Raw genomic sequence first — 12,351 nt, 5'->3', positions numbered from 1 at the left:
ATCCAGTACTGGGAAACTTGCACAAGAATCTGATGAGATTAAAAAAGAAAAAAAAACACCTCAGGAATGAAGCTTTCCCTGACCCAAACTAAGCCCACAATCTTTCCATAAGAGAGAGCACTGAATACCAGCACTCACAGTGTGGATACTCAGTTTTGATCACTATCACCATTGTAGAGTAACAGCAACTATACAGACACAGTACCAAATACAGAGTAGGTCCTTACAAATGTTAACTAAATTGTAATTCTATGTTTGTTCAAATACGAAAGTGCTACCTTAGGTTGCCTCAGATAAAAAAAAAAAGAAAATGCATTGAGCTAGAGTATTCATAGTACCAAAAACATTCTAGGTGCTTCTCCAGTGAGTTCTCCTGGACACACATTAATCTCAACCGGCTCACCTCAATAATTTGTTTGAACACCTGCATATGAGTTTTTAGTTTCAGCTTCACTCATTATTAACTGGTCTTAATCTCTATTAAGTAGACTTTCTTGGCTACGCTGCAGGTACATATGCTTGTTCAAAACAATCCACACACCTCAGGAAAAGTCTACAATTCACTACAAAAAACATGTTAAGCAACAAAGCAGAGAGCGTAGATTTATTCATATTCTGTTTTGCTCTTTTCCCCATCAAGGAAAATAATTTTCAAGCTGGCAAATCTAGAACAAACATCATTAGGAGGGAATTGAAGTACAAGATAGGTGCAGAGATAATAAGGGACTACTTTACAGCTTTAAATTAATTCAAGCCTTAGGGCCCAGATAAATTATATCCTAGGATATTTAAATGACTTGCAGATGTGATCAAGGCACTCCGGTTGTTAAACTCTAAGAAATCACAAAGAAAAAAGGAGGCCCCAAAAGTCTGGAAATGGGCAAATGTTATTCCCATTTCTTAAAGGTGGGTGTGTGTGTGTGAGGGGTTGAGGCAATGGATTCTAGAAATTGTAAACTTAATGCTAACCCCTAAACAAATTATTGAACAAAGGTTAAGTAGTCTGTGAGTAGCTCTCTTGAAGGCAAGGACCCTGTCTGTGTCGTTCAACACAGTATCCTCAGGGTCCTTAGCAGGGTGTGTCCTTAACAGGCACTTAATAAATATTTATAGAATATTAACTGCTTAGCAGGGAAAGTTGTATTTGAAATCAACATGTATTAACCGAGAAGTAAACTTAAACAAGTTGTTTGAGTCTCTGGGCTTCATTATTGATTGTACTGGGTAAGATTTTCAAGGTTATTCTCTGGAAACAATTCTAATATCGCACCAACTTAAGTAACCAAGACTTACTTTTTGCTCACACTTCCTGTCCATGTGGGTAGACTGGGTGCTCTGTTCCGTGTCATCCTCACTCCAGAACCGAGGCTAACAGGCGAGCCAACCAAAGCATCACCAATCGTTGAGGCAGAGAGAAAGACAAGACCCTACTTGGGGGAGGGCAGACCTACTTTTATTGCTTCCACCTGGAAGTGAGGCCCGCACCACACACGTTTGATTGATCTAAGTAAATCACGTCGCCACGCCCACTTCAAGGGGAGGGGAAGTAGAAACCACCTTGTACTGAGGAGGAAAACCAGAAACACCTGGCTAAAACTGTCAATGAATATCACAGTTATACTGTCTGAAAAATGAAAATTATAGTAGATATGTAGAGGTGTGAGTTTTCTTTGATCATACATTTTTACAAGAAATGTCATAACACTTTGTTTTTCTAAATCAATTGAAATCTATTGCTGAGGCCCACTGTACTCAGGGCGGCGAGAGCAGCATTTATTCGCTAAGGTTGCACCAATATCCAAAGAGTTTTCAGCCTGCCTTGAAAATAAAGAAAAGTTTTCTACACTTTAATATATCACAGTCACGGCTGAAAAATAAATTGTGTAATCCTATGTGAGCCATTAGAAGGTAGAAGGTGGGCTTTTCTTGCTTTTTTTTTTTTTTTTTTTTGAGATGGAGTCTCGCTCTGTCGCCAGGCTGGAGTGTAGTGGCGCTATCTCGGCTCACGGCAACCCCCGCCTCCCGGGTTCAAGCGATTCTCCTGCCTCAGGTGCGCGTCATCACGCCCAGCTAATTTTTGTATTTTTAGTAGAGACGGGGTTTCACCATGTTGACTAGGCTGGTCTCGATCTCTTGACCTCAAGTGATCTGCCTGCCTCGGCCTCCCAAAGTGCTGGGATTACAGGCGTGAGCCACCGCACCTGGCCTTTTCTTGCTATTTCTACACTTAGCTTGGGCACAGTTTGGATGTAGTGTAATACCTTAGCTGAAGGTAAAAGCCTTGGCCAATTATCTAGTCTCCATGATTGCACCTTGCAGCTGTCCCTTCTAAAGTCCTATCTTCTCCCTAGGTTGCTGCAGAGGAACATAATTCCCATCATCAGATACATACACACATTCTCCCATACATATAAGGAATATTTTATTCTCATGAACTGTGTGTATTTCTGCCCACCTGCTCTGTACCTTCCACCACCTTCCAAAGATGAATCTCTCTCCCATATCACTCTGAAATAAACTGGCTTAATCCATTAAAAGGACTTCTGTTTTCAAAAACAGAATGTTGGGGGAGGAGGCTGTGTTCAGACAACTTCTGCTTTAAGGCTTGTAACATCAACGCCCCTGAAGCAAGAACAGCACACGGTAAGTTCTTGGTAAAAGGAAGAAATACACTGGGAGTAAAATACAAGTTAGTGTCTCAACCAATTATCTTTAATAATATTTCAAGGTAATATCTTTAATTTAATGATTAAATGAAAACAGAAGTAGAATCAAATACAGAAGCTGACAGAAGGTTTTTGAAAAAAGACAGTTTCTATTATAACTGTCAAATTATGTTTGATTAGCCATATTTCCATATTTCAAACAGTTAACTGGCTATTTGAAGGACGAGATAGTCAATGTGTCTCTATTGACTGGAAAAATAAGCACTGAATTTGTAGAACAAAGAACACAGAACCTTACATCTGATTCTCCTCTTCCATTTTACAGATAAGCAATCACAAGACATGAAAATTTTCTGTAACAGAAATTTTACATGGTTCCCTTTAATGCATATTACTATTCAATTATTTCTTGTTTTATACTTTTAATGTTATGAAAAATAAACCATTGTGGATCTATTTATTTATGATATGGTGAACTCTCATCAGAAATTATTTCTAACAACTTATAAGTTAAAAACTGTATCAGGCCTCCTTCTGTTTTATCTAAATATGTATTTGGAAATCACCTAACCAGCAAAAATACCAAACAGTTTTATGTTATCCTTTAAGGGAAATATTTTGTGTGGGGCAGTACCTAAAAGAAAGCTCATTCTCAGGCAGGTCTGTTTTAGGAAGGACTACCTTGGAAGTCAGAAAATTGATTCTTCTAGAATCACCCATGCCTGTGAGCCCTTGCATAGGACTGCAGTTGGAAAACCACGGTGCTGTGTAGTAAAATCTGGAGGGCTTTCTCTAATGAGAGCGCTGGGGTTTAAGTCATCTGAGTTTGGTTTGAGCAGACACATCTGAAGTTATTATGGATTAAGTTGAGAGATCATTTAGCAATATGCAGTACTCCCAATCACTTAGAAAAACTTAACTAAACTATTGGAAGGATTCCATCCTGTTTTTTAAATGTAGTATACTTATTAACTCAATAGAGAAACATGAAATCAAGATTGACTTCATTTTATTGTCAAACTGAAGGGTGACAAGCAATTTCAGCCTTAGCAGTTTGAGGAAAAAGAACAAGAGTCTGTAAACCCCAAATCCTGACCAGAGCTTTCAACCCTGCATTTCATACTCACTGTCTGACAGTTACTGAAAATGTTAACAACTCATCAAGTAAAATCGGCACCATTAAAAAGTGAGGAAAGCATTCATCTGATTCCTTTTTTACACGTTATTTTCTTTAAGTTAATTACAATGTGGTTTTTTTTAGTCTGAGAGTTACTGTTGTTACTGATGTTAAATATAGTAAAAAGAAAAAAAACAGATTTTTTCCCTCATATAAGTTTACCGTTATTGTTTCCCAGACTTGAAAATACTTTACCTTATGCTACTAATATAGAATCATTTTACTTTACCTTATGCTACTAAAATAGAATCTTACTGTAAACCCAATTTCAACATATAATTCTATAACTGTAGAATTGGAACAGCAAATTATATATGTTGCACCATTGCTGGAAAAATTGAAAGTTGGAATACATACCTGGGAATTACTTAAATAAATTATATCTATACCATTCAAGAGTTAGTAACTGTCTTAAAAATGACATGAGTATAAATACTAATTTGGAAAATGCTTATAAGTGTAAAAAGAAAACAGTATAGTAGGTATCATATGATCTCACTTATATTATTACGATATTTTAGTGCTTACTTTGACAGCACATATACTAAAATTAGAATGATACAGAGAAGATTAGCATGGCACCTGTGCAATGATGACACGCAAGTTTGTGAAGCATACAATATTTTTAAAACACAATGAAGTACAAAGACCAGTGACACTATGAAGCAACCACGTAAACAAGTCTGCAAAATAACCAGCTAACATCATCACGACAGGATCAAATTCACATGTAATAATATTAACCTTAAATGTAAATGGGCTAAATGCTCCAATTAAAAGACACAGAATGGCAAGCTGGATAAAGAACCAAGACCCATTGGTATGCTCTCTTCAAGAGACCCATCTAATGGGTCAAAGACACATGTAGGCACAAAATAAAGGGATGGAGGACAACTTACCAAGCAAATGGAAAACAGAAAAAGGCAGGGGTTGCAATCCTAGTTTCTGACAAAACAGACTTTAAACCAACAAAGATCAAAAAAGACAAAGGAGGGCACTACATAATGGTAAAGTGTTTGATTCAACAAGAAGAGCTAACTATCCTAAATATGTATGCACCCAATACAGAAGCACCAAGATTTATAAAGCAAATTTTTAGGGACCTACAAAGAGATTTAAACTCCCACACAATAATAGTGGGAGACTTTAACACCCCACTGTCAATATTAGACAGATCGCCAAGACAGAAAATTAACAAAGATATTGAGGACCTGACCTCAGCTCTGGATCAAGTGGACCTGATAGATATCTACAGAACTCTCCAACCCAAATCAACAGAATATACATTCTTCTCATTGCCATACAGCACTCACTCAAAAATTGATCACATACTTGGAAGTAAAACACTTCTCAGCAAATGCAAAAGAACTGAAATCATAACAGTCTCTTAGACCACAGCACAATCCAATTAAAACTCAAGTTTAAGAAATTCACTCAAAACCACAAAACTACAAGGAAATTGATCAACCTACTCCTGAATGACACCTGGGTAAATAATGAAATTAAGGCAGAAATCAAGAAGTTATTTGAAACTAATTAGAACAAAGAGAAAATGTACCAGCATCTCTGGGATGTAGCTAAAGCGGTGTTCAGAGGGAAATCTATAGCACTAAATGCCCATATCAAAAAGCTAGAAAGATCTGAAGTTAACAACCAAACTTCACAACTAAAAGAACTAGAGAAACAAGAGCAAACAAACCTCAAAGCTAGCAGAAGACAAGAAATAACCAAGATCAGAGCAGACCTGGAGAATGCAGAGACACAAAAAAAACCTTCAAAACATCAACACATCCAGCAGCTGTTTTTTTAAAAAATTTAATAAAATAGATAATACTAGCTAGACTAATAAAGAAGAAAAGAGAGAAGAACTAAATAGACACAATTAGAAATGATAAGAGGGCTATCACCTTTGACCCCACAGAAATACAACCAACCATCAGAGACTACTATAAACAGCTCTATACACATAAACTAGAAAATCTAAAAGAAATTAATAAATTCATGGACACATACACCCTTCCAAGACTGAAGCAGGAAGAAGTAGAATTCCTGAATAAACCAATAACAAGTTCTGAAATTGAGGCAGTAAGAAATAGCCTACCAACTAAAAAAAGAAAAGCCCAGGACCAGATGGATTTATAGCTGAATTCTACCAGAGGTACAAAGAGGAGATGGTACCATTTCTTCTGAAACTATTCCAAACAATTGAGAAGGAGGGACTTCTCCCTAACTCATTTTATGAGACCAGCATCATCCTGATACCAAAACCTGGAAGAGACAACAACAACAAAAAAGAAAATTTCAGGACAATATCTCTGATGAACATCGATGCAAAATTCCTCAATAAAATACTGGCAAACCAAATCCAGCAGCACATGAAAAACTTGTCCACCAGGATCGAGTTGGCTTCATCCCTGGGATGCAAGGTTGGTTCAACATATGCAAATCAATAATGTAATTCATCGCATAAATAGAACTAAAGACAAAAAATACATGATTATCTTAAGAGATGTAGAAAAGGTCTTCAATAAAATTCAACAACCCTTTGTATCACAACAAAAACTCTCAATAAACTAGGTATTAAAGGAACATACTTCAAAACAATAAGAGCCATATATGACAAACCCACAGCCTGGAAGTATTCCCCTTGAAAACTGGCACAAGACAAGGATGCCCTCTCATACTTCTATTCAACATAGTACTGGAAGTTCTGGCTGGGGCAATCGGCTTTCAGCTGAGAAAAAAATAAAGGGTATTCAAATAGAAAGAGAGGAAGTCAAATTATCTTTATTTGCAGATGACATGATCCTGTATCTAGAAAAGCGCATTGTCTCAGCCCAAAACCTTCTTAAGCTGATAAACAACTTCAGCAAAGTCTCAGGATACAAAATCGATGTGCAAAAATCACTAGCATTGCTATGCATCAAAAACACGCAAGCAGAAAGCCAAGTCACAAATGAACTTCCATTCACAATTGCCACAAAAAGAAGAAAATACCTAGAAATACAGCTAACAAGGGAAGTGAAGGATCTCTTTAAAGAGAGCTACAAACCACTGTTCAAAAAAATCAGATCAGAAAGGACATAAACAAACGGAAAAGCACTCCATTCTTAAGGATAGGAAGTATCAGTGTTGTAAAAATGGCCCTACTGCCCAAAGTAATTTATAGATTCAATGTTATTCCCATTAAACTGCCATTGACATTCTTCACAGAATTAGAAAAGACTATTTAAAAATTCATAAGGAAGCAAAAAAGAGCCCAAATAGCCAAGACAATCCTAAGCAAAAAGAACAAACTTGGAAGCATCACACTACCTGACTTAAAACTATAGGACAGGACTAGAGTAACCAAAACAGCATGGTACTGGTACAAAAACAGAAACATACACCAATGGAGCAAAGTAGAAAACTCAGAAATAAGACTGCATACCTACAACCCTCTGATCTTTGACATACCTGATCAAAACAAGCAATGAAGGAAGGATTCCCTATTTAATAAATGGTGCTGGGAGAACTGGCTAGCCATTGTGCAGAAAATTGAAACTAGACCCCTTCCTTACACCTTACACAAAAATTAACTCCAGATGGATTAAAGACTTGATTGTAAACCCCAAACTATAAAAACCCTAGAAGAAAATCTAGGTAATACCACTCAAGACATAGACATGGACAGAGATTTCATGACAAAAAAACCAAAAGCAATTGCAACAAAAGCAAAAATTGATAAATGGGATCTAATTAAGCTAAAAGTGTTTCTGCATAGCAAAAAAACTATCAACAGAGTAAACAGACAATCTACAGAATGGGAGGAAATATTTGCAATCTATCCACCTGACAAATGTCTTATTTCCAGAGTCTACAAAAAATTAAATTTACACGAAAAAAAAAACAACCCCATTAAAAAGTGGGCAAAGGACATGAACAGACAATTCTCAAAAGAAGACATTCATGCACCCAAGAAACATGAAAAAAAAGTTCAACATCACTGATCATTAGTGAAATGTAAATCAAAACCACAATGAGATACCATCTCACGCCAGCCAGAATGGCAATTATTAAAAAGTCCAGAAACAATAAATGCTGGGGAGGTTGCTGAGAGAAAGGAAGGCTTTTACACTGTTGGTGGGAGTGTAATTAGTTCAACCATTGTGGAGGACAATGTGGTGATTTCTCAAACATCGAGAAGCATAAATACAATTTGACCCAGCAATCCCATTAATGGGTATATACCTAAAGGAATATAAATCATTCTGTTATAAAGATACATGCATGCATATAACATGGAATCACCAAAATGCCCATCAATAATAGACTGGATAAAGAAAATGTGGTACATATACAACATGGAATACTACGTGGCCATAAAAAGGAACAAGATCATGTCCTTTGCGGGGACATGGGTGGATCTGGAAGCTGTTATCCTCAGCAAACTAATGCGGGGACAGAAAAACAAACACCACATGTTCTCATAAGTGGGAGCTGTACAAGGAGAACCTATGGTCGCATTTGTTGTCATTCGTTCCCAGGGGGAACAACACACACTGGGCCTGTCGGGGGTTGAGGGTAGAGGGAGGAAGAGCATCAGGAAGAATAGCTAATTAATGCTGGGTTTAATACCTAGGTGATGGGATGATCCATGCAGCAAACCACCATGGCACGTATTTACCTACATAAGAAACCTCCACATCCTGCACATGTACCCCTGAACTTAAAATAAAAGTTGAAGATAAAAAGTAAGATATTTGCATATGAATATTTATTTTTAAATGCATAGATGATTTCTAGAAGGTTACACTAGAAAGTGTTAAATTGTTAACAGTGGTTACTTCATGGGAGTGAGTTTCTTCCCACCCTTTACCTCACTTCATGGTTAAAATTTTAGATCAATATATATTTATTGCATAATAAAAATATTTTTGCCATTATTCTATCTTCTCGTGGTTCCCGTAAGGTATGAATATTGTTTAGAAATTCTGAATCAGGAAATATCCATCACAAGATATCCACAACATAATAAAAATAAATAAGGAAATTGGAGTAAAAAGAAATTAGGGCAGAAAACAAATTAAAACTAAGGTTTTGTCCACAAAAAGTTCTGCTAAACAGTTTTTTCCAGTTCTTAAAGATGGACTGATAGTTGTTAGATGGGCTGTTTTCTTACACAGTTTGCTCCACTTGTTAGAGAAGCTCTGTGCCTCCAAATGCCTGAAGGAAATGGGCAAATATGATCAGTTTTGATAATTATGTAATATTATCCTAGTGCTATGACCTAAGAGTACTTTCTACTACCCTTGCTCTTCAATAGGACATTGTTTTCCATGGTAATCATCATATTTCTTCATGGAAAGGAAACTGTCCAAGTAAGAGAAGGGCAAATCAAAGAATCATCGGTTGATCCCAAATCAATGAAGTTTTTCTTTAGATGTGTCGACCATAGAAAATTTTTAAAATAACCATTAAAAAAACCTCATTTGCTTCTTGACATATTTTATCACATAAAAGGAGGTTTAGATAGTTGAAGATTTGTTAATCCTAGAATAATGCCAAAAATTACTTTAAAAATTTGTTGTACAGCCCTGAACTACAAGAAAATTTAGAAATGTGCTGTATCTAGAATCGAGAACATCTATAAAAACAAGGAAATGTATGTTTCCCTGGTAAAATGCTATACTACATTGTGGTCTTTATTTTCATTCCAAAATTTAGGCCTGTCTACCACTAACAATAGATACTAACATTTTCTTTTAGCAGTTTCAGAACCATCGTTTTTTCCATCATCTGGCCATAATAAAAAGTAATGGATACATCATATTAAATGTGTACAAAATCATGTAAAGTAAGGTGAAATGTGTAGGGTATATCAAATGTTCATGTTTACAGGTTAGTCCTTCCCTGTTTGCATTTAATTTCCTAACAAAAACATTAAATCAAACATACTACCTCAGCCATTTCTCCCATTTGATTTTGATTTCATACCATCCATTAATGTGTATGGCTCCTTGATGTAATGAATATGTGTTTAATTTTCCCTACTTCTATTCCCACTTTGTAAAACAATTTTTTTCCAGGGCTTACAGAAAGTGCCTAAAGCGAAAAGATTTCTTCAAAGCTCTGATTTTGTTTTTCTTTTGCCAAATATGTGAAAAAATTCCTCAAGTGCATTAGTGTATTCTACTGCATATATAGATATAGTCTATTAAAGTTCAAACACTACCCGAGCACCTTCATTTTTTGAAGTTTACATTACAAAGAAGGGAGAAGAGTGGGAAAAAGGAGAAAAAGAGGAGGGAGAGAAATACTGAAACAGCATTAAAGAACTATGGCATATTTTTAATATTTCCATTTATCAATTATTACTTTAAAATGCAATATCTGTGCTAAAACTTCATTTGGAGGTAACATAAAAAGTATAAATTTGAAGCTGAGGATATGAGATATGGACCATCCTTTTCGTCTCTCCTCTTCTCCCATCTTCTTCCTCACCCACCTCTATACTCTGGTTTGCCAGAAATCCTGCTAAGCTTTATAAAAAATGGCTCATTTGTACTAGTTCTGATGGTTCTGATATTGGAAGTGCCATGAAGCCTCCCAGAGTTCTCACCCATGGAGGAAATGTGTTCCTGTCTACATTTCTCCAAAACATTGCATGGACACATGAACACAATGCCCAACCAGGGAATTAGAGAAAGAAAAAGAGGCCAGAGGGGAGTCTACAAATATCTGAGTGAATCTGTGTCCCAGGTGCGTTGTGGTAGGACCATTTCTTAATACTCCATATTATACTAGTACTTCACTTATTGAAAATCCATAGAAAATTATTAATCTATAACTTAATATTGTACAAATAAAATACCAATAAAATGTTTATATGAAAAACTGGTTTAAAGCTCATTTGGAAAATAAAACATGCAAGAATGCAAAGGATATTTTGAAAAAAATTAGGAGTGAGAGAGAGAGAGGGGAAAGAGGAAAAGAGAAGAAAAGAGAATTTGACTTGCCAAATACTAAGCCTATTATGAAGTTAAAGTAGTGTGGAACTAACAAAAAGTAAACAGCTGGATTAATGGAACAGATTAGAATTCTGTCAATAAAGCAAAAGATATAAGGGAATATAGTTACCACATAAGTGGCACTTCATATCATGGAAAATTAGTTATTCAATAAATGATGTTAGGACAAATAGATATACATGCATGGGAAAATTTTTTATGAATACCTCCCTAATTTCCAATATGAAAAATAAATTTCAGGTGAAATTTGTATATAAAGAACTCAAAACCATAAAAGCAGTAAAAAATGTTATGGGGTAATTTAAAAAATAAATTTGGCATGGGGAGTACATTCTAAATATGTCACAAAGACTACAAGTCATAAAAATGTTAACATAGCAATAAAAATTAGAAGAGAAAAGGCAACATCAAAAAGACAACTACAATTTTTTAAAAAATTGAAAAACTACTTGCAACACAGTTAAAATTTCATATAGAAGAAGCTTCTTCGAATCAACAAGACCAACAACACAATAGAAAAATAAGCAGAAAAATGGACAGTTCATAGAAAAGAAATAAAACAGTTTTTAAGTATTTGAAAATGTTTAGTCTCTCTTATTTTAGGAGAAAGGCAACTCAAGCTAACTTAAAAATTCTAATGTTCACTTATCTAATCATCAAAGATCAAAAAGTTTGAAAACAAGGAAATAGAAAATTTTAGTTCTTAGTGGTGCGAGTGTGAATTAGTACAATATTTAAGGAGTGACATTCAGCAACATTTATCCAAACTGAAAATCATTAGTGACAATGTGTATCATTAGTTAACTCCATTTACTTGCTAAATATGATTCCATTGCGTGAATCCAGTTTGTTCATCCATCACCAGTTGAAGGTCAATTCGATTGTTTCTACCTTTTGGATATTATAAGTATAGCTATCATAAATTATTATATAACTTCTTATAAATTTATTTTTCTTGCACCAGTTATAAAATTATATATATAATATATATATATATATATATTTTTTTTTTTTTTTGAGACGGAGTCTCGCTCTGTCCCCCAGGCTGGAGTGCAGTAGCACAATCTCGGCTCACTGCAAGCCCCGCCTCCCGGGTTCCCGCCATTCTCCTGCCTCAACCTTCCGAGTACCTGGGACTACAGGCGCCCGCCACCATGCCCGGCTAATTTTTTGTATTTGTAGTACAGACGGGGTTTCACCATTTTAGCCAGGATGGTCTCGATCTCCTGACCTCGTGATCCACCCACCTTGGCCTCCCAAAGTGCTGGGATTACAGGCGTGAGCCAACGCACCTGGCCAAAAATGATATATTTTTATAAATGTAAATATAAAATGATATATTCTAGCACCAGTTATAAAATGATACTGTCACAATGATATTCGGTTGTGTGATATAAGAGGTTAATAACAATGTATGTGGCTGTGAATGGAGGGTCAGTTAAATAAATTTTGTCACACAAGGAAACACTATGCAGCTTTTAAAAATAACAAGGATATT

The 12,351-nt window shown here is 35.7% G+C and overlaps 1 non-coding gene across 1 annotated transcript; it reads left to right on the top strand.

The window, feature by feature from the left end:
- Positions 1-4,363: 4,363 nt before the first annotated feature.
- LOC115934726 (U6 spliceosomal RNA) lies at positions 4,364-4,470 on the top strand. Its single transcript, XR_004070489.1, has one exon. It is a non-coding gene; the product is annotated as a U6 spliceosomal RNA (small nuclear RNA).
- The last annotated feature ends 7,881 nt before the right edge of the window (positions 4,471-12,351 follow it).

The sequence above is a fragment of the Gorilla gorilla genome, chromosome 4, assembly GCF_029281585.2.
Source record: "Gorilla gorilla gorilla isolate KB3781 chromosome 4, NHGRI_mGorGor1-v2.1_pri, whole genome shotgun sequence".
In the NCBI taxonomy this organism is placed as follows: Eukaryota; Metazoa; Chordata; class Mammalia; order Primates; family Hominidae; genus Gorilla; species Gorilla gorilla.
Note: the sequence above shows the minus strand (reverse complement) of the source record. Positions and strands in the feature narration are given on the sequence as shown.